A 24,279-nucleotide genomic window follows, 5' to 3' on the forward strand; every position below is an offset into this window, starting at 1 on the left:
TGTTTCATAGGGAAAAAAGTGGACCTAAAATTGTATATAAATCAGAAACAATTGTTCGATTAGTTGTAATATAAACATCTTTAGTGCATCGTAAATAATAAGTGATGGGACGCTATGGAAGTCATTTTTGGAATCTCCGACCTTTAAAACTTATAATTCGGCAAAAATATCCCACGCAGCTGGAAAATAACTTTTTTGCAAACCCATGTAATCAGTCATTGCTCTAAAGAATGCAATTGGGCCATTGGATTCAGGAGAGCCATTACCAATGTGCAGGGGTAAGAAAAAGTCGGAGCGTTTTGGAAATGAGAATTGTAATACACGATCGAAACCTAAATTAACATCAACACAATTTTACAACTAGGAAAATTTAAACAGCTTACTAAAATCCCTTATGAACAGAACATAATAATTTTGGCTTTGTGAGGAACAAGATTAGAAGATGAACATGTATTGGAGTTCAATAATTGCAGGCTTTTTAAAGAGAGGCCCTGTAAATGCATGGGCAACGGCCTTGCCGCAGTGGATACACCGGTTCCCGTGAGATCACCGAAGTTAAGCGCTGTCGGGCGTGGCCATGTGCTGTTGCCATTTTTCGGGCTGCACTCAGCCTCGTGATGCCAATTGAGGAGCTACTCGACCGAATAGTAGCGGCTCCGGTCAAAGAGAACCATCATAACGACCGGGAGAGCGGTGTGCTGACCACACGCCCCGCCTATCCGCATCCTCAACTGAGGATGACACGTCGGTCGGATGGTCCCGATGGGCCACTTGTGGCCTGCAGACGGAGTGCTGTAAATGCATAATGACAAACTTGGGAACGCTTTCCTTGCGAACAAGAGAATCACTGACTTTGTGAAGGAATTTACATCTCCCTCTGAAAGAATTTCTCTGCTAATGATTAGATGTGCAAGCAAAACATTCACTAATTAATGCCCATGCATCAGTCAATGTCGATAGAAAAAAAGCAACCAAAAGAAAGTAATTCTGGGAACTACTAGAATCGGAAACCTGGAAAATTCCAGGTAATGATATCGAAATTTTACGGTGTGATACTTCAATGCCAAACCTTGGAAATGATGTTTTCACAAAATCGTCCGAGACTTTCCAGCATAAAAGCGAACAAATAAAAATTGTGAAAGACTTCAAGGATTGTGTCAGTCGTTCCAACAAACTAACGTCCATAAATTTCAAGAGATTACCACTCACAAAGAAGACCTGGATATCGCCAATAAATTCTTTAGAAAATTCCAAATAGACCCTGTAGTTTCATTAGCAAAAACCAAAAGGGAATAATGAATGTGTAGGTTAAGGAAGGAATAAATATCTAAACAGACCACTAGTTAACATTTGTCAAGATAAAGTTCATCCCTCTCAAGATCAGTTTATCGTTAAGACAATATAAAACCAACTCAATCAAACTTAAAATGGTTTTCAAAAAAACAGGACCCAAGGCCTCTACAAAGTGCTTAAATATAACAAAAATATACCCCCAAGTCTTCGTTGTTGAAAATAAAGTGGAAATACAACAATACCCAAGAAAGAAACCTGAATTATTAACTAAATATCTAGAGAAAATATTTAACTGCAACGAACCGAAAGTGAGACTTCCCATTTCAACTCTTAAAGTGAAATTATCAAAATCGAGGACACCACATAATACGAAACTTGCAGAAATTATTAAAAACATGGAAAAACAGCAAAGCAGCAGGCTAAGATGGAACAGTCACAGAACTGACATTTATTGCAGAAGTTAAATGAATAATGCAGAATATATGGTTAACAGAAGAAGTCCCAGAGGATTGGAAGTGCGCATTAATTCATCTTTTATATGAGAATGGAGGTAATACTAATGCCAATAGGTACAGGGAAACATGGAATACATAGAAAATTCTCACCAAAGTACTACTTATCAGGCTAGAGAAGGGTCTAATCTCGTAATCACGGCAGAATAGCATGATACTTGCACTATGTCGCTGTGTTTGTGAACTCCAGAAAGATATACGACACTATTGTCAGGAAGGACATTTCTGTTTTAAACACTGGAAGAGATGGTGAGATTGTCTATGATAAAACAAGAAAAACAATTTGGTAAACGCTAATAAACACAAAATCTAAAAGTTAAATTTTCATGTTCGCTAGTGTGAAACATCTCTATTGCACAAATGCTCATAGCTCTTAAGGTATGCATTTTAGAGCTCATGTTTACTAGAGTTTTTTCCTTGTTTTGGTCCATACTACACCTCTAAAGTTGCCTACCCTACAATTTTAGCAACAACAGTACCGGTACATGTTTTCCAGTTAGAGGTATTAGAGTGGTTTTCGCTTGTATGTGTCGACTCGTTCGTTTCCTAACGAGGGGTCCTGACTTCAGATTGATACATTTATCCTTCTCCACCATCCCTGATAGTTTGTATCACCACGGGATCACCCTGTATACAGGGTAGTCCATTGATAATGACCGGGCCAAATATCTCACGAAATAAGCATCAAACGAAAAAACTACAAAGAACGAAACTCGTCTAGCTTGAACGGGGAAAACCAGATGGCACTATCGTTGGCCCGCTAGATGGCGCTGCCATAGGTCAAACGGACATCAACTGCGTTTTTTAAAAATAGGAACCCCATTTTTTTATTACATATTCGATAGCAACCCTAGTGATGTCTGAGACTTGACGTTTTGCCGGACTCCAGATGTTCACGGTACGCTCGTGAAATGATAGTATGGGAAAATCCCTACTTCATCGCTACCTCGGAGATGCTGTGACCCATGGCTTGTGCGCTCACCATACCACCACGTTCAAACTCACTTAAAGCTTGATAATCTGCCATTGTAGCAGCAGCAACCGATCTGGCAACTGCACGACACTTCTTGTCTTATACAGGCCTTGCTGACCGCAGTCGTTTACATATATCTGTATTTGTATACGAATGCATATACCCGTTTCTTTGGCGCTTCAGTGTATAACATGCTTATTAACATGAAGATACGGGTTTCAGCGGTCATGAGAAATAAATATTATTAGTGCATGCATGAAATGACTCAGTAATTGCCAGTGAGGTTCGAGGTATTTAGCGTTCCACGGCTGTAAGAATAACTTCTGTAACATGAGTGAACTGATTGTCGATCATCAAATGTTGCTAGAGAGGAGGAAAGTCTCCAATCGCCTTGGGAAAACATCCAGCGTCTTGGGCGCATAGATGGCAGTTGTGGCCGTAATTAAAGGACACATGGAAAATGGTCACTCGAGTGTGTATCAGCACTTCAAAGTGCAGTGCTAGCCGAACAGTACCGACGGAAAGGTCCAAATGAGAGTAGGTTGACGTGGAGTCAGACAAAAATGTAGGTTCCCCAGTGTTGAGGCACACAAGATCCGCTTGGTGGAAGAGGTCACACAATAGGGAGCCTCTCAGACAAGGTCACGGAGATCCCCAAAGCAGGTCGTGGGCGTTGAAGACCCCAATCAGCAAGGGTGTTCTTGAGCTCGGGCGGACGGCAAATCTGTCGGAAAACGACGGGCACAAATGTTGCAAGCAGTGGGAGGAACGAATGCAGGCGTATGCCGTCCTGCTTTGAAGGCGGCCACCGTTAATGTAATAATAGCAAACCTGGCGATGCTTCTCAAATGCTAAATCTGTGTGAGAATTGGGGGTACATCGTAGTCTCCTTATCTCCCCCCTCTGTCCGTCCATCTCCTGTTCCCCTTATCTCTTTTCACCTCCTCTCGCCTCTCTGTCCATCCTCTCCTTCCCCCTCGCTATGTCCATTTCCTCCCGCCTTTCTGTTGATATCCTCTTCCCCACTCTCTGTTCTCGAACCTTATTTATTGTTATTGCTAACGAATCTTCGATCGGGAATTAAAGTCACTTAAAATGAAGTGATAAATCAGTTGGAATTATTGGTATAAGCGATACGAGAGACACTCCTGCTGCTGGATCTGTGAGGATAGTAGCTTCATTTATAGTAATTCGCACAATTTACCCCGCAAACGGGTATCACTGCAAAGTTACGGACGATTCAGATTTCATAATAGTATTCTAATGATAAGCCGATAAGCCATAAATACAACTTTCCCGTTAAAATCAAGTGCGAGGAAGAAAAAAAAGTACACAGCTGTGTACAATTTTTGTTTAAAATTGTATGTAAGGGGAAAGAATATGTATAGAAGAAAGTTTGTCTAATGGTTTAAATGCCCATTATTTTAGTTAACTGCGATAAATGAAACGAAACAGTATATTTTCACACCACGTAATTTTCATTCTAGCAGTAAATATAACACAAAACATATACATTTTTCTTTAAAAAATATTTAGCCCATGTTTGAATATTTATTAGAGCACCGTGCAAAAATTTCAAGTAAACTGGTCAAGAACTTTGAGATATTTTCTTACAATATTTCCCGTTTAGAAAATTGTTACGAAAAAATTCGATATGCTGCGCAATTTCCGAGTTAATTAGCACTGACGGTGGCCAATCAGGCCGTTGTGCGCGCAAATTCAAGCGCCTGCAGGATAAAAGTAGTGTCAATTGTTCTCATAGCGTACATGATAGCGCACGAGACGAGCAGTCTTTGGCTCCTTACTACCGTCCTATGTCCAATTTTTGCATAGCTCTCATGTTCGGTTTTAGGAAACCAAACGAACACGTTTTTCGACACCGTCTGTGGCAGGTCGCTTGACTTTGTGCGCGCAACGGCCTGATTGGCTAATTTCAATTCTAATTAACTGGAGCAACATTTCGAATTTTCTTCTGAACAATTTTTTCTCAGCACAATCTACCTTACACGCTTTTCATACTGTTTCGGACCACTCTCGAAATTAAAAATATATAGCTTATATCCATCTGAACGTCTAGTAGAGCATCGTGGAAATATTTGAAGTAAATCGGTCAAGAATTTACAAGAATTTTAGGAAAAACACTAAACAACAACTTGCCTTTATATAGTATAGATTTGTTAAGCACACTAATTTTCAGCGTTCACCTGGATTCGTTTGTAGTAAACCTAATTGACGATATTTCCAGGTTCCGAAAGAAACAGTTGGGCACCAATACACCACGACCAATAATTCCTAAGTATTGACGTGTAACTGCTTCAATTGTTAAAAAGTTCTTAATTTTACTCCACGACAGTTATATTACAGCCATTTAGATTGAAATCGGAAGATGGTTTCAATATAAATGCTGAAACCGGTCGAGGAGTAAAATAACGAAAATCTTAGCAACCGGAGCGGCTATTCATCAATTCAGTACACAGTTGGGGAGCAGTAACGCTCTCGAAAAGTGGGAAAACCAATAAATAATTTCTGATTAATTCCAGCAATTCTTTTTGTTGATTTCATGTTAATACAACTGATGAAACTTTCCTGGCATATTAAAACTGTGTGCCGGACCGAGACTCGAACTCGGGACCATGCCCTTAATCTGCCAGGAAAGTTTCATAACAGCCCACACTCCGCTGCAAAGTGAAAATCTCATTCTGAAAACATCCCCAGGCTGTGGCTAAGCCATGTCTCCGCAATATCCTTTCTTCCAGGAGTGCTAGTTCTGGAAGGTTCGCAGGAGAGTTTCTGTGAAGCTTGGAAAGTAGGAGGCGAGGTACTGGCGGAAGTAAAGCTGTGATGACGGGGCGGGAGACGTGCTCGGGTATCTCAGATGGTAATTCCGTTTCAGCCGCGCTAGCGAGTGGCCGCTGTTTAACTGCAGCGCTGCACTTCCGTGTTTACATCGATGTACTTGTGCTTCGCCGAGTGCTGTCTGTCCGTTAATCTCCGTGTTCCTTCATAGTCCTTGTGATCTGTTCGCTCTTTCTGGTCTTGCTGCTGCTAATTGTAATTTCGGTTGTTGAAGTGAAATTGCGTCGCTGGATTAACCATGGCTACAAACCTCAGGAAGAATACTCTGGTATTTGTTTTTGACAAAGAATCCCGTCCTGTGCAGCCGACATTCCTGGAAATTGACTGGATTACACAGGTAATTGGTCTCAATTCTGAAACCGTCCATACCTGGCAACTGGATCAGGAAAAATACTGTGTTTTTGTCAAGTTAAGCAGTGCTGAGACTGTTACGAAAGTGGGGCTATGAAGTAGATATTGTGCATAGAAATGGTTATAAAAGTAAGGTTTCCATCTATAAATCGGAAATTCATTAAAAACCGTTAGTGTCTTGAATCTTCCCACTGAAATTGAAAATGATAAGATTAAGGAAGCGCTTTCGAACAACGGGGACGTTAAATCAATTGCAAATGAAAGATGGTCGCCTCGCTTTAAACTGCAGTGTTTCAACGGGGTCCGCTGTGTAGAGATGGACGTTAAGACGAATATTCCGTCTCACATAACTGTTTGTGGGTGTAAGGCACAAATTGTTTATACAGGCCAGGAAGCTACATGTCATATACGTAACGAAACCGGCCACTTAAGACAGGAATGTTCACGGCGAACTTTTGTTCTTAAAAGTAATTTGATACAGCGTCAGAAGCTTACCTTAAATGATCAGTTACCAAAGAATAGCACGGATCAACTGGTTGAGAAGGTTAACGCAGCGGGTAAAGCTGATGTCTCCCATCACGATAACAGTCAATTCCCCCCGTTAACAACAAAGGGAAACCCTGTTACCACTACTCGTGAACCGAAATGCAACCGGAAAAAAACGACCTCCAGAGACAACTGATAGTTGTTCAGAGGACGAGCTGTCCTGTCCAACTCCCTCACTTCGAAAGAAGAAACAGTGCGATGAAGAGGCAGAGGAACCGGAAGGCAAAATGCGAGTGGAAACTGATGAACAGAAAGATAATACACATACGGTACCAGAAAATGAAGGGGGTGTAATCAGTATTAATTTGCAAGAAACAACAGGTGCAGTAACCGATTGCAAAGATCAGCAGCTATCTGTTAATAAACAAATTCAGGGACAGGCTGCAAAGCTGCAGTCTCCATTTGTTTCCCTCGACCAGGAAGTAAGTGACATTAATAACGAACGAGGCAGTGGTGGCCAAACTGAAATCACGGTCAACACCTCAGGGCAGGCACCGGAAACAGAAATTGCGAAAGTGTCTGCTGCTGCTCCAGATAAGCTGCGAAGTAAAATACTGACGCAACCAAATGAGAAAGTAGCTCGTAACCACGGGAAGGGAAAATTCGGTAAGAGCGATCCAAGCCCAAAGAATGTTCAGTCCGACACGAATCATTGGAAGAAAAATCAGAAAGTTTACCAGGAAATGAGCCTGCTTGCGGCTCAAGAGAAAACATCGGAAGTAGAAAAAAACGAGACAGTAACTAATGAACTGATTGAAGTGTTATTCCATGTTCAGCCTTCCGAGAAAACTATTATAGCTTAACTGAACACTGAACGACAGGAAACTGAATTAGTTCATCAAAACAACATAGTGACAGCGCTATGACGCAATCTTATTCTGTCACCACAATAAACATAAATAAAATTACGTCTGGTTTGAAATTATCGGCCCTTAAGGAATTTTTGTGCGAATCCGCGACTGATATTGCCCTGTTACAAGAAGTTCTAATTTCGGATTTAGTAATTCCCGGTTTCGTCAGTTACATAAATGGGGTTAACGGAAACGTCCGATTCCACCCGTCTGCTTTGACCATGACGTCACAAATATGGCGGAAACGACCATAAACCACGATTCCAATACGGCGCATATAAAGTCGGTACGTACTAATTATGAGGACGAAAAGACATCGAAAACACTCACACTCTAATGTGACAAGCGCGGGAAATGATGTGTTTTTGGGGGAGGCGGCGCAAACTAAATATAAACAAATTTAGACACCCACCCCCATACAAAACCACAAAAACGACGAAAAAACCGCCATCACAAAACTCCCCAAATACCACTAAACACAATATCATTTGGAATCAGACACTTCCTTTGACCTATATAGCTCAACAGCAGCTCTCGATCCCATAAATTAGGATCAAACACTTCCTTTGGCCTATATAGCTCAAAAACATCTCCCCATACCAATATCAATATACAGATCCACACATTGGGATCGAACACTTCCCTTGACCTGCGTACTTAATTTTATACGTCATCCATTCCTGAACAAAAACAACAACCGATTAATTTTACTAAAATTACCACACGATGTACAGCGAACAACGCTAAATTAACCTTCACACAAAATCGTTAACTCACTGAAACGAATTCCACTACAAACACAGCCGACACTCTAACAATTCTGGATAATGAGCAAAAGCAAACTGAGCCCATTACACCACACAAACGAAAACCCTGAACATAACACCAGACAGCACAACAAACCACAACACGACGACATCTACAAACACGCCACACTCACAAACCAAACTCCGCGCCGTCATGACGTCACAAACAACGCCCTTACGTCACAGGTCAAAGCCGACGCGTGGGATTGGACGCTTTTGTCGACCCGACAAGAAAGGGAAACTGAGGATTTTTGGGTGTGGACAAACTAAAAATAAACACACGCCACTAAACCAAACGACAAAAATGATAAAATAAAACGACCACAACCTTCCCAAAATCAACTACAAACAATATCCACTGGAATCGAACACTTCCCTTGACCTATATAGAGCAACAGAAACCACCGCTACAAAACTACCGATACCAAACCACCAACAGCTACAACCACACATTGAAACTGAATACTTCCCTTCATTTCTAAAGATCAACAGCATCTCACAGTACCAAATCACAAACAACAACAAACCATCAGAAACCACCACCACCCCCCCCCCACACACACATACACATAACCAACCAACCATCTAAACAGACAAAAAATAAACAACTCGCCACATAAAAGCTCCAGTGCTGTCCTCCAGGTCAAACATCACAACCACACAGCCACACACGACTATACACACAAACACACCAACAGAATAAACCACAACCAAATAAAATTCCCCAACCCCCCATCGCCCATCTCCCTCCCCCCCTCCTAAAAAAATCAAAGACCTGGAAACAAATAACCAAAAACAAAAAAGCAGAATCATACACTACAACTAAAAAAAACAACAAAACAAATCCTCCACAACAAAAATCAAAAACCCACGACAACCCCCAACCACCTACCTTCCTCCCCAAACCTTACCAACCCCCCCCCCCAAACCTAACTAACCCACATCCTTCGGCCTATACATCTTACTGACAGCCCTTAAGAAAACCCTAAAACTACAATAGTCCTCAGGAATGCTCTTCCACCAACAGTACTCATCTAAATGAGCCTGAAGGTTGGAAGAGTGCCTCTTCACCCTCCCAATAACAGATTTAACAGCCCCGCAAAACCTCTATAGTATTAGTGCAGTCCCCACTCCCATAATTCTTAAACTCGACACTGTGGTTGACTACTAAATGCTGGTACCCCTCCTGATTCAATCCGGAAAAAAAAAAAAATCCGACACTACAGTACTACCCTCTTCTACATATTTATGAATCAAAACCACGAACTCCCTTTTTGTACTATGCTGAACAACCCTAAAAACACATTCTGAAGACCCAGCCCCCTACACCCATAAACCAACCACACGCTTACCCCTCCCATAGTTTCTCCTCCCAAAACTGCAACTCGTCAATCTCTACAACTAGCCCAGGCCCACCCTATTTACCCCTGTATTTAATATATTCAGAACAAACATTGCGACAAAAAGAATACCAGTCCAGCACCGTTCGCTCACTCACACCCACCTCAGGCGCACAGAAACTGTAGGAGAATTGGCAACAAAAATAATAACTCATCAACACAATCTCACGCATGCCCAATCTAGATTTCTCGAACCAGGAACCTTGACGTGTGGAGCGCCATACGTTATCCCTCTGACATCTCAACATATAGCCGTCCCTGGTCCAAGACGCCGGAGCTTTGGTAAGCCTCGTAGGTTCTCCACACAACGCACACCGCACGAATTCAGCCAAAAGATCGAAAAGCTGCAGGAACTTTATAAGCGACAAGGGAGTGTCGCCCGTAAGCCCCCATAACCGAAAATTATTAATTTTCTGGGTCATTTCCATACCTAACAAAGACATAACAGTAGTATAAAAAATTCACACACGGCGAACCGAAAACGACACTACAGTAACTTGGCATAAAAAAACTACACCATCAACTCACTGCAAAATATTCCACTAGACACACAGTCAGCACCACATAACCAGTCAACGTCTACCACTCAAATGAATCCAATACTACACAGTACGCACAAACACCACCAGAGAGCACCACAGACCACAGCAAAAACGCCACCTACAAACACACCACCTAACACGAAACTCCCAAATACACCACCAGATAGCACCACCGACAGCTTCAACATGACGCCACGACACTCACGAACTAGACTTCGCGTCGTCGTGACGTCACACACCACAACAGCCTTACGTCACGGGTCAAAGCCGACTGGTTGAATCGGACGCGTCCAGGACGAAGTCCTCTGTCCATGTCGCTCTTCGCCATTTCGCTGGAACCTTTCCTCCGGCGTGTCCATGCTAGATTAAAAGGCTTAACATTATCAGGAGATAACAGTTATAAGAGCCTATGCTGACGATATAGGGTCATTATAAGGAATAATGACGAGGTAACCACCCCAGAAACAGTGATTGATTCGTCCTGTAGAGCATCTGGAGCAAATGCAAATGAAAAAAGTAAGATGTTAAATCTCAGAGGTTTTGATAATATCAACGTCGAGTGGGCAAAATTAGTCCAACAACATAAAACACTTGCGATCACCCTGACAGCATGCCCCATGAAAATGAAGGCTTTAAATTGGAAAGTTGCAGCAGATGAAGTGCAAGGAGCCATTATAAAGAATTTAACTCGATATATGAACCAAATTCAAAGAACAAAGTATATCAACTCATTCATCCTTATTATACTGCCCAACTGTTTCCATTAGTCCAAAATCACCAACTTTTTGTGGAGAGGTGAAGTGTTCAGAGTACCTGTTAGAGTAGCCACTTTAGATCCTAAAAATGGCTGGCACATTGCCCTGTTCATTTTTGCACTGTGGTGTGTAAGTCAGTTTTGCAGTGAAAGACCTATATAATAAGTCTGATCACTTCAGATACTTAACATTCAATTAATGTCCAGAAAGTGTAGTTGGAAGACTAGACAACTTTACAATATCTCCATTCCGCCATTCTCAAGTATTTCAGCAACTGTCTAATATGATTATTAAATTGTTTTTATGTGCGATGGGTATAAATCTTCCATATTCTGTATTTGGTGACTTCCATACATTTGTGTAAAATGCTCATAGCTAGTCTGACTAAGCTGAGAAGGTTAAAGATCAGTTTCTACCCTTAACCTGTCTCTCGCTGAGACTGTTTCCTTATGTACATTCATATATTAAAAAATATCCCACCAACTTGCTGATATCCTTCATAAACAGCTATTTGTGCTTCTGTAAAGGTTGTAGCATATGTAATTCAAAGTGCAGATTTAATTCTTCATGTTTGAAGTTTGAATGTCTTTAAAAAAACTTTTATTGAGGTTTAACTTAATTCTTTCTGGTAATTTAGTCAGTAACACAATCTTCTGTTGTATTTCTTTAGCATCAGCATAATTGCAATGATCAAACTTTTTGTTTAAATCATTTCCTGTATGACATGTGTACATGGTTAGTACATGTACTTATGTCTTTGGAATGTGTAACATTGTTTCTTTAAGAAATGTTTTTATTAAAAAAAAGATGGTAGAGTAGCCTCATGGGTTAGTTTTATGATTTTACGACAGTATTTCTGGTAATAGTGCAATTTTTGCCTCCCAGAATCTCAAATATGCTTCAAGCAAATTGTCTTTAGATCTTTAAAGATTCGGAAAGAGGATACGAGAAAATGTCCAAGCAGATTCCGCAAAACACTGTTTGTAGTCATGGATGAGACGAGCCTATGTTGCTGCTATAGCATGCGGTAGAAAGCGTGATACGAAAGATAAGATAAGATAAGGTAATGTAAGGTAAGGTAAGCTAGTAGTGAACAGCAAAGGTAGTAGAAGAGCGGGGATTTATTGCCAAAAACATAATGTAGGCTGTGAAATACGATAGGAGAGTGGTGATAAAGTGTAGCTGAAGATGACGCACTAGATAGCTTCTGTTGTAACGTAGGTTCACTGCTCGACAAACAGATATAAATATGCTTTCTCTTGAGTAGCAGAGAATTATAGACTATCCTCCCAAGACAGAAACGTGTTGCTCATATTTGCGCGTTATGTGCAAAGTGCTGCGCTCCATAGTGCAGCTGAAAAAGATACTTACGTCTTCAACGTGCAGGTGGGTGCGTACAGAACGGTTGGCGCCGCTTCCTGATATTCTGATAACATTTGCAACTGCCTCAAGAACGTGCTGAACACGCTTACAGAAGCGGGACGCCTTTGAGATTAGATAACAGCTTACGCTACAGCTGTTCGTGTATCACTGGCTCGCCGAAGTATTTCCAGATGCTTCCTTGCTGGACATTTAAATTTATTAATCTGTCAGAGACGTTCCCGTAATGTTCGCCAACGCCCTTAAAGTAGCTGAGTAAGCAAGAAAATATTTTTCATCGTAGCTGCGACTTCCAGAAAGAAAAGTTGTCTACTAACAGCGATCATAATTTTATGATTTATCAGTAATATTAATAGTTATTGAAGAATAAATCTCATTTTCTTCTACTATTAGCAACATACAGGGTGATTATAATTGAAGTTAAACTTTCAAAACGCTGTAGAAATAACCGCACTGGTCAGAATGACGTCATATTGCAACGGCATATTATCGGAGAAAGGGGAAAACTTATAGCAGAAGAAAAAACATAGTGTGAAAATTAATCAATAGATGGCTCTGTAAATGAAAACACCTGTCATGAGCACGACACGTTGATGGTATGTGTGAACATGCCGGGTGCACGGCTTTTCCTTCTTTCGCGTCTGCGAATTCGCCATGACTGTCTCAATGTAGGATCGCGCTCTGCTTGTAAAACTGTATCACAAGGATGATGACAATACACACGTCGCTCTGCAGACGTTCCGGATACTGAAGGGTTCGAAAAACGGCGATGGTACGAAGACTGTCGTGTGTCTGGAGAAAATGATTCGGAAATTCGAAAACACGTGTTCTTTTGGTGTGCAACCTGGTAGATAGAGGAAACGAATTTATTCGACGTCAGTCGAAGCAGTGGCCACAGCAATGCAGGAGGAAACGAGGGATTGTGTGCAAACGTGTAGTGCACGGAGACTTGTCCGAACACGGAACATATCCGTGAGCACGGTGGGTAAAATTGTACGAAACATCCTTCTTTGCTATTCATTCAAAATTACCCATGTGCACGAGCTGCTTCCTGTTGACCTGCCACAGAGAGAGACGTTTGTTTTAGAATTTCTTGCTCACATGGAAGTGGACAATGATTGGGCGTGGAAGATTTTGTGGACAGACGAAGCCCACTTCCATCTGACAGGATATGTCAATACACAGAATTGTCGAGTATGGGCAACAGAAAATCCACACGCAAATTAACCAGTGCCACTTCATCATGAAAAGGTCACTGTGTGGTGCGGGTTTACAGCATCGTTTATCATGGGGGCATATTTTTCGAAGAGACAGGTGCTTCCGGTGCTGTTACCTGTGCCGTCACCGGTAAGCGCTTGAATGTCTTTTGCGCAACCACGTAATTCCAGGTGTCCAACAGCGTGGATGTGTGGATGGGATCATTTTTATGCAAGATGGTGCACATCCGCACATTGCAAATCCAGTTAAGCAGCTGCTGAAGCGCCGTTTCGGAAATGCTAGAATTATCAGCCGCCATTTTCCTACAGCATGGGCGTCCCAATCACCTGATCTTAATCCGTGTGACTTAGATACACGCCGGCCGTTGGTGGCCGAGCGGTTCTAGGCGCTACAGTCGAACCGCGCGATCGCTACGGTCGCAGTTTCGAATCCTGCCTCGGGCATGGGTGTGTGCATCCTTAGGTTAGCTAGGTTTAAGTAGTTCTAAGTTCTAGGGGACTGATGACCTGAAATGTTAAGTCCCATGGAGCTCAGAGCCATTTACGTACACGTGTCTGTAAACAAAGTCGGAACTTCCTACCACTCGTTCAGTTCGTCGACGACAGAAATCCGTTCCTTGGCCATCCGCTGTGTGAATGTCCTCATCGTCGGAACATCAGCGATTGCTGCGAATCAGTTCATCAACTGCCTGGACATTACCGCCTGGGATCGATGTCAATGGCCTTCAGTCCCGATCGGCATCAACCACTTCTATGTGGTCTTGGTGAAACTTTAGGCACCATTTCATTACGGCTGGACGCGACATTGCATTTGGTGCAGATACTGTCAAAATTTCAATGCGGCTGGTCCTGGTGGAGATTCGAGTCTTCCCTCGGGTATGTGTGTGTGTGTGTGTGTGTGTGTGTGTGTGTGTGTGTGTGTGTGTGTGTGTTCGTCCTTAGGTTAATTTAGGTTAAATAGTGTGTAAGCTTAGGGACTGATGACCTTAGCAGTTAAGTCCCATAAGATTTCACACACATTTGAACATTTTTTAAAAATTTCAAGGTGACTTTGCGTGTAGTTTAGAAGTTTTGTCCATGAATGTCGTACTGTCCTGCGCGCTTCAACGTTGGAGTACGTTTCCAGTTGCCGCACGATTTCACTTCGACCGGATGACTCACCTGCTATCTCTATCGCAGCAGGACTAAGTCGTCAGGAAACCCAGAAGATGCACACTCTTCTGACAACGTTCCACTTGTTGCGCAATGGTCCTAGCATGCGACGAAATATGTAACTCACTTCTTTCAAACAACGAACGGGAATTCAGCCAGGTAATATTTACAGCGACCGCCGATATTTCGGCGGGAATACACCCCGCCATTTTCAAGGCACAAACTGCAGTTTGTGCCTTGAAAATGATAGGCTGTACTCCCGCCGAAATATCGGCGGACGCTGTAAATATCACCTGGCTGAATTACCGTAAGTTGTTTGAAAATTGTATGCGCCTGGAGAAACTCAGGCCTCACATGTAACTTACTCTTTTAGGTCCCCTTGTTTTACTGTCGGGAAAGGTGTGGTGTGCTACGGTATATTGCAATTCTGTCCCAAAACTATATTGATATCTCCGTTACGGCTGAAACCTACATACCAAGGAATTTTTCAAGTATTGATTGCTCCTGTTGCTTCAAAATCTTTCTGTCAAGATTTGTTTTCCATTATATCGAGGGAGATGCGAGAGATTTTGTTTCAAGGATCTGAATTGCTTCACTCGAGATGGGCTTGGTATGTGGAAAGTAGTATCAACGTGTACTGATTCGGATGATAGTCGCTTACGTTATCAGAGTCAGTGTCAGTGTCGTCGTAACTGCCGTCTGCTTCACGTCTGCTGTGCAGCGAGCTACCTTAATTTAAGTATTAACTGTATTTTTCTTACTTGTCACTTCTTCTTCCGTGTGTATTTGCTTTTAGGAAACTTTAATTGTCGGGTGCTATTAATAGTGTTCCATAGATTTCGTGTTTGTTTGGAATACAGTCAGAGTCCCTTTAGTCAACCATAGTGCCAGTAGTGCTAGTGTTTGTTTTCAATACAGTCCAGAGATAGGTAGTGCTATTTTCATTGTTTTCTGCAAGAAGTGGCTAGCAACCACAGTTTAGTGAATAAACAGCCGCCTTTAGTGAATTAGCAGTCTAGTTAAAGGTTGATTAAATCTCTTCAGTAAATTGATTCCTTAGGATGAATAGGATGTGTGACTGCTGTGTACGGACGCAGGAGGAGCTGGCCACTGTTCGCGAACAGCTGAGCGTGTTGATGGCCGCGGTCAGCCGTCTTCAGGCTGCTGCCTCGGAGTGTAGCGGCAGTGGGGAGTCTGGTGCGTCGCAAGATACACCCCAGGTGTTACATGCTTCACCCATTGTCCCTGCTGTCGAGACATCTCCGCGGGTACCGGGCGAGGTTGGGCCACCCTCTCCCCAAGGGGAGTGGCGGGTTCAGCGGCGTTCGCGGCGCACGAGGCGGAGGGTCAATGTGGAGGCTGGCCGTGTGGCATCGCCCGCTCTGCCTGCGAGTGGACATGTGGCTGCTCCTTCAGCAAGGTCCGAGCAGGCACACGGGGGGAGGGGTTTATTAGTTATTGGGAGCTCCAACGTTAGGCGGGTGATGGAGCCCCTTAGGGAAATAGCGGGAAGGTCGGGGAAGAAGGCCAGTGTTCACTCTGTCTGCTTGCCGGGGGGTCTCATCCGACATGTGGAGGAGGCCGTACCAGCGGCGATAGAGATCACTGGGTGCACCCGACTGCAAATTGTTGCTCATGTCGGCACCAATGACTCCTGCCGTCTGGGTTCAGAGGTCATCCTCAGTTCTTACAGGCGGTTGGCGGAATTGGTGAAGGCGGAAAGCCTTGCTCGCGGGGTGGAATCAGGGCTAACTATTTGTAGTATCGTTCCCAGAACCGATCGCGGTCCTCTGGTTTGGAGCCGAGTGGAAGGCTTAAACCAGAGGCTCAGACGATTCTGCGGAGATCTGGGGTGCAAATTTCTCGACCTCCGCTATCGGGTGGAGAAATGTAGGGTCCCCCTGAATAGGTCAGGCGTGCACTACACGCCGGAAGCGGCTACAAGGGTAGCGGAGTACGTGTGGAGTGCACATGGGGGTTTTTTAGGTTAGAGAATCCCCTCCCTAGGCCCGACAAGACGCCTCCTGAGACGTGGCAAGGTAGGAGTAGGCAAAATGCAACAGGGAATAACAATATTAATGTGCTAATAGTAAACTGCAGGAGCGTCTATAGAAAGGTCCCAGAACTGCTCTCATTAATAAACGGTCACAACGCCCATATAGTACTAGGGACAGAAAGTTGGCTGAAACCAGACGTAAACAGTAATGAAATCCTAAACTCAGATTGGAATGTATACCGCAGAGACAGGCTGAACAGTGAAGGGGGAGGCGTGTTTATAGCGATAAGAAGTGCAATAGTATCGAAGGAAATTGACGGAGATCCGAAATGTGAAATGATTTGGGTGAAGGTCACGGTTAAAGCAGGCTCAGACATGGTAATTGGATGTGTCTATAGGCCCCCAGGCTCAGCAGCTGTTGTGGCTGAGCACCTGAAGGATAATTTGGAAAATATTTCGAGTAGATTTCCCCACCATGTTATAGTTCTGGGTGGAGATTTTAATTTGCCGGATATAGACTGGGAGACTCAAACGTTCATAACGGGTGGCAGGGACAAAGAATCCAGTGAAATTTTTTTTAAGTGCCTTATCTATAAACTACCTTGAGCAGTTAAACAGAGAACTGACTCGTGGCGATAACATATTAGACCTTCTGGTGACAAACAGACCCGAACTATTTGAAAAAGTTAATGCAGAACAGGGAATCAGCGACCATAAGGCGGTTACGGCATCGATGATTTCAGCCGTAAATAGGAATATTAAAAAGGGTTGGAAGATTTTTCTGTTTAGAAAAAGTGACAAAAAGCAGATTTCAGTGTACCTGTTGGCTCAACACAAAAGTTTTGTCTCAAGTACAGATAGTGTTGAGGATCAGTGGACAAAGTTCAAAACCGTCGTACATTATGCGTTAGATGAGTATGTGCCAAGCAAGATCGTAAGAGATGGAAAAGAGCCACCGTGGTACAACAACCGAGTTAGAAAACTGCTGCGGAAGCAAAGGGAACTTCACAGGAAATATAAACATAGCCAAAGCCTTGCAGACAAACAAAAATTACGCAAAGCGAAATGTAGTGTGAGGAGGGCTATGCGAGAGGCGTTCAATGAATTTGAAAGTAAAGTTTTATGTACTGACTTGGCAGAAAATCCTAAGAAATTTTGGTCTTATGTCAAAGCGGTAGGTGGATCAAAACAAAATGTCCAGACACACTGTGACCAAAATGGTACTGAAACAGAGGATGACAGACTAAAGGCCGAAATACTAAATGTCTTTTTCCAAAGTTGTTTCACAGAGGAAGATTGCACTGTAGTTCCTTCTCTAGATTGTCGCACAGATGACAAAATGGTAGATATCGAAATAGACGACAGAGGGATAGAGAAAGAATTAAAATAGCTCAAAAGAGGAAAGGCCCCTGGACCTGAGGGGATACCAATTCAATTTTACACAGAGTACGCGAAGGAACTTGCCCCCCTTCTTGCAGCGGTGTAACGTAGGTCTCTAGAAGAGCGTAGCGTTCCAAAGGATTGGAAAAGGGCACAGGTCATCCCTGTTTTCAAGAAGGGACGTCGAACAGATGTGCAGAACTATAGACCTATATCTCTAACGTCGATCAGTTGTAGAATTTTGGAACACGTATTATGTTCGAGTATAATGACTGTTCTGGAGACTAGAAATCTACGCTGTAGGAATCAGCATCGGTTTCGAAAAAGACGGTCATGTGAAACCTAGCTCGCGCTATTCGTCCACGAGACTCAGAGGGCCATAGACACGGGTACCCAGGTAGATGCCGTGTTTCTTGACTTCCGCAAGGCGTTAGATACAGTTCCCCACAGTCGTTCAATGAACAAAGTAAGAGCATATGGACTATCAGACCAATTGTGTGATTGGATTGAGGAGTTCCTAGATAACAGGACGCAGCATGTTATTCTCAATGGAGAGAAGTCTTCCGAAGTAAGAGTGATTTCAGGTGTGCCGCAGGGGAGTGTCATAGGACCGTTGCTATTCACAATATACATAAATGATCTGGTGGATGACATCGGAAGTTCACTGAGGCTTTTTGTAGATGATGCTGTGGTGTATCGAGAGGTTGTAACGATGGAAAATTGTACTGAAATGCAGGAGGATCTGCAGCGAATTGACGCATGGTGCAGGGAATGGCAATTGAATCTCAATGTAGACAAGTGTAATGTGCTGCGAATACATAGAAAGATAGATCCCTTATCATTTAGCTACAAAATAGCAGGTCAGCAACTGGAAGCAGTTAATACCATAAATTATCTTGGAGTACGCATTAGGAGTGAATTAAAATGGAATGATCATATAATGTTGATCGTCGGTAAAGCAGATGCCAAACAGATTCATTGGAAGAATCCTAAGGAAATGCAATCCGAAAACAAAGGAAGTAGGGTACAGCACGCTTGTTCGCCCACTGCTTGAATACTGCTCAGCAGTGCGGGATCCGTACCAGATAGGGTTGATACAAGACATAGAGAAGATCCAACGGAGAGCAGCGCGCTTCGTTACAGGATCATTTAGTAATCGCGAAAGCGTTACGGAGATGATAGATAAACTCCGGTGGAAGACTGCAGGAGAGACGCTCAGTATCTCGGTACGGGCTTTTGTCAAAGTTTCGAGAACATACCTTCACCGAAGAGTCAAGCAGTATATTGCTCCCTCCTACGTATATCTCGCGAAGAGACCATGAGGATAAAATCAGAGAGATTAGAGCCCACACAGAGGCATACCGACAATCCTTCTTTCCACGAACAATACGAGACTGGAATAGAAGGGAGAACCGATAGAGGTACTGAAGGTACCCTCCGCCACACACCGTCAGGTGGCTTGCGGAGTATGGATGTAGATGTATATGTAGAGGTCTGTTTTATAAATGTAAAGCACAAAATTGTGGACGTTTTACAGTAATAACTTATTTCGTCAACCGATTTCAGCTTACAAAGCCATCATCAGACATGATGATGATGATGATGATGATGATGATGATGATGGTGGTGGTAGTGGTGGTAGTGGTGGTAGTGGTGGTAGTGGTGGTAGTGGTGGTAGTGGTGGTAGTGGTGGTAGTGGTGGTAGTGGTGGTAGTGGTGGTAGTGGTGGTAGTGGTGGTAGTGGTGGTAGTGGTGGCCGTGTAAGACGAAAACAGTTTAACTAAATAACTTAATATTGTACAACATTCACAATTTGTTCTTTTCATGTATAATTATGAAGTTGTTCTAGCAAGAAGCGACGGAAGATTCAGATAACAAGATTTCTATCTGTTGAATGCTGAAAATGGATCTCACTGGAGGTGAGCACGTACTTCGCTTACTTGTACTGTGGTGTTTTATAAGAAGAGGAAACGATTCAGTGCGAGTCTGGCGAGTAGGGAAAGGACCTGCGCTACGACAAGCACCGAGGGCATTCAATTTAAAAAGGGCTAAAAGTAAGTAGCGCGGGAGTAGAGCTAAGTTTGGAAAACTTAATGAGAGCGAAGAATTTAGTAGGAGATTCCTGCTCTGACCTCACGGGAATTTCATTTGCAGCTGTCGTGCGCCTACACTCGGGCGGAAGATAAATGCGTTAAGCTATCGACGCAGTCTCTGACGTAATATCGGCACGTACTCTTCCAGAGCAGATTACACACATTCAACCCTAATTTGAACTATATATAGTGATTAGGATTTAAAGTATTTTACCTATACCGTTTACTTCCCCGTGATAAATCTTATTTCAGTTTCAAGGTTTTGTATGTGTAGGAGCTGAGGCTACGAAGGACACACAAAAGGAACTTTTTAGGCTCATTAGTTAGTGATAATTTATTAACTTAATGAGACGCAATAAAATAACATTTGTTTAAGACGCTAATAGAGTGTTTTATTTGACAACTCTTGAAAGTCTGTCTTCGATTATTTTAAAAGATTTTATTTTATTTTAGTGCAGCTCGTGGTAATTTATCACAACCTTTTAAAAAAACTGAGATTCGGTTCTCAGTTAGTCCTACGACCTTTTTTCTGTCACTTTTCAGTTTCAAGTATGTCAGTGGTGAGTATGTGAACAGTGTCAAGTTATACCGTGATCGGACTCCACGTCAAACTGTAGTTTCCGTCCAAACTGGCTGGGTACGTTGGTTCAGAGGTAAGAGCACACCATCTCAAATAGGATAAAGTCTATTAAACCGTGCCGATGTTCAAACTGCCGCTGAGAGTTACTGACAATTTTAGCTGGCGTCTACATACACACTCCGCAAGCCAATGTTCGTTGTATAACTGAGGTCAATTGGTACCAGTATTATCCGTTGTTACGTTTCGCACCACTGCAGTGCGGGTGGGACGAAACATCTGTATTCTTTACTATCAAACAGACGATATTCGACAGTAGAAAATAAATATTCAAAAAGATGTATTATTTATATTCGATGTAAATGGAGGATGACGAGCCTCTTTAAACGGTACGGCGGTCGCAGAGGCCAAGCAGAGATCAAAATACCTGCTTGGGCGAGGTTATAGAAGTTCCACAAATGAAGTTGTCGCCCTACAAGAGCACTGACATCCGGAAGAATTATTGAAAACAACAATGTAGTCACGTTTTGTGAAATTCAGTTTATTTTGCATCATGTGGAGGTTCAGATGGTATTATTCTTTCAATTGTAGACTAGTTTGTACCTGCAATGGAAGGAGGTTCCTAAAGATAATAAATATGAAGAACTCTAATGTAAGCAAGTTGTAGTGTAGAACTGGCATAATCAGTTTTAGGTGAAGGAGACTGATCGCCTGGAAGGAGCAAATGGCGGTGACGAGATCCAGAGTAGATCCAAATAAGTGGATTAAAAAAATGCGAGCTTGGTGACGTTGTAAAATATTCAGATACGCACTACGCAAAAAGAAAGATTCAGTCGAACTAAAAGACTACAATTCTGGCGAACTCCGTTAAAAAGGCGAGAACAAACTATAGTTATTTAAGTGAAAAAGTGGAGACTGAAAGAAAGCCATCCTCTTTAAAATCGACGGAAAAAAGTTATAATTTGTGACTGAATGAACTGTTAATTCCATGACATCGCAGTTTTTGAGATGACGCTCTGTGGACAAGAAAAATGTAAAAATCTGACAAATTATATTTTTCGGCGTAGATCAACAGTTAATCAAGATTCATCTGTCGTCAGAAGGCGATATGTGGATGTCAACCGGAACTATTACAAAATTGTCTGTCGTTGCCGAGGACAACAAGTCGTCAACGATTTGAAACCGAAGAAAGCTTTCGAATGGTGGCTGCAGTAGAGCCCGAGGTTTGCGCCAACAGCTTCGTTTCCCTGCGTAGCAGTGACGCCATTTACCACTCTTCGAGCGACGCGGACATTACTTGGCGGCGCAGTTACAGCAACGGGTAGTTCTGGCTTCGCCAAACTTAGGAGACTTAGGCAGCCCGGGGAGGAATGTCCTGTTCTCGCCACGCAGCCTTCGTTGGTTTCGCAAGTCGAACACGTGTGGTTGCAGAATACGGGAAGACTCCTGAGTACCGTACATTGTGGAACAATGATGTAATGGTGAAGTGTGATTTTTTTTTTGTAGTCTTTTCCTGCTAATTGATCCACAGTGAAAAGATCCTCCAGGATGTAGAAAATGCCAGAAAAACAAGAATACACAATAAATATTTACGAAGAAAAACAAACATGATAATGTCTTTTTACAGATCTCAAGTGAAATGATCCCCATGGAGGTGTAGTAAAATATTCCGGAGGTAAAATAGTCCCCCATTCGGATCTCCGGGCGGGGACTACTCAGGAGGACGTCGTTATCAGGAGAAAGAAAACTGGCGTTCTACGGATCGGAGCGTGGAATGTCAGATCCCTTAATCGGGCAGGTAGGTTAGAAAATTTAAAAAGGGAAATGGATAGGTTAAAGTTAGATATAGTGGGAATTAGTGAAGATCGGTGGCAGGAGGAACAAGACTTTTGGTCAGGTGATTACAGGGTTATAAATACAAAATCAAATAGGGGTAATGCAGGAGTAGGTTTAATAATGAATAGAAAAATAGGAGTGCGGGTTAGCTACTACAAACAGCATAGTGAACGCATTATTGTGGCCAAGATAGACACAAAGCCCATGCCTACTACAGTAGTACAAGTTTATATGCCAACTAGCTCTGCAGATGATGAAGAAATAGATGAAATGTATGACGAGATAAAAGAAATTATTCAGGTAGTGAAGGGAGACGAAAATTTAATAGTCATGGGTGACTGGAATTCGTCAGTAAGAAAAGGGAGAGAAGGAAACATAGTAGGTGAATATGGATTGGGGGGAAGGAATGAAAGAGGAAGCCGCCTTGTAGAATTTTGCACAGAGCATAACTTAATCATAGCCAACACTTGGTTCAAGAATCATAAAAGAAGGTTGTATACCTGGAAGAATCCTGGAGATACTAAAAGGTATCAGATAGATTATATAATGGTAAGACAGAGATTTAGGAACCAGGTTTTAAATTGTAAGACATTTCCTGGGGCAGATGTGGATTCTGACCACAATCTATTGGTTATGAACTGCAGATTGAAACTGAAGAAACTGCAAAAAGGTGGGAATTTAAGGAGATGGGACCTGGATAAACTGAAAGAACCAGAGGTTGTAGAGAGTTTCAGAGAGAGCATAAGGGAACAATTGACAGGAATGGGGGAAAGAAATACAGTAGAAGAAGAATGGGTAGCTTTGAGGGATGAAGTAGTGAAGGCAGCAGAGGATCAAGTAGGTAAAAAGACGAGGGCTAATAGAAATCCTTGGGTAACAGAAGAAATATTGAATTTAATTGATAAAAGGAGAAAATATAAAAATGCAGTAAATGAAGCAGGCAAAAAGGAATACAAACGTCTCAAAAATGAGATCGACAGGAAGTGCAAAATGGCTAAGCAGAGATGGCTAGAGGACAAATGTAAGGATGTAGAGGCTTGTCTCACTAGGGGTAAGATAGATACTGCCTACAGGAAAATTAAAGAGACCTTTGGAGAGAAGAGAACCACTTGTATGAATATCAAGAGCTCAGATGGCAACCCAGTTCTAAGCAAAGAAGGGAAGGCAGAAAGGTGGAAGGAGTATATAGAGGGTTTATACAAGGGCGATGTACTTGAGGACAATATTATGGAAATGGAAGAGGATGTAGATGAAGACGAAATGGGAGATAAGATACTGCGTGAAGAGTTTGATAGAGCACTGAAAGACCTGAGTCGAAACAAGGCCCCGGGAGTAGACAACATTCCATTTGAACTACTGATGGCCTCGGGAGAGCCAGTCATGAAAAAACTCTACCATCTGGTGAGCACGATGTATGAGACAGGCGAAATACCCTCAGACTTCAAGAAGAATATAATAATTCCAATCCCAAAGAAAGCAGGTGTTGACAGATGTGAAAATTACCGAACTATCAGTTTAATAAGTCACAGCTGCAAAATACTAACGCGAATGCTTTACAGACGAATGGAAAAACTGGTAGAAGCCGACCTCGGGGAAGATCAGTTTGGATTCCGTAGAAATGTTGGAACACGTGAGGCAATACTGACCTTACGACTTATCTTAGAAGAAAGATTAAGAAAAGGCAAACCTACGTTTCTAGCATTTGTAGACTTAGAGAAAGCTTTTGACAATGTTGACTGGAATACTCTCTTTCAAATTCTGAA

Source organism: Schistocerca cancellata, chromosome 4 (assembly GCF_023864275.1).
Source record: "Schistocerca cancellata isolate TAMUIC-IGC-003103 chromosome 4, iqSchCanc2.1, whole genome shotgun sequence".
NCBI classification, from domain to species: Eukaryota; Metazoa; Arthropoda; class Insecta; order Orthoptera; family Acrididae; genus Schistocerca; species Schistocerca cancellata.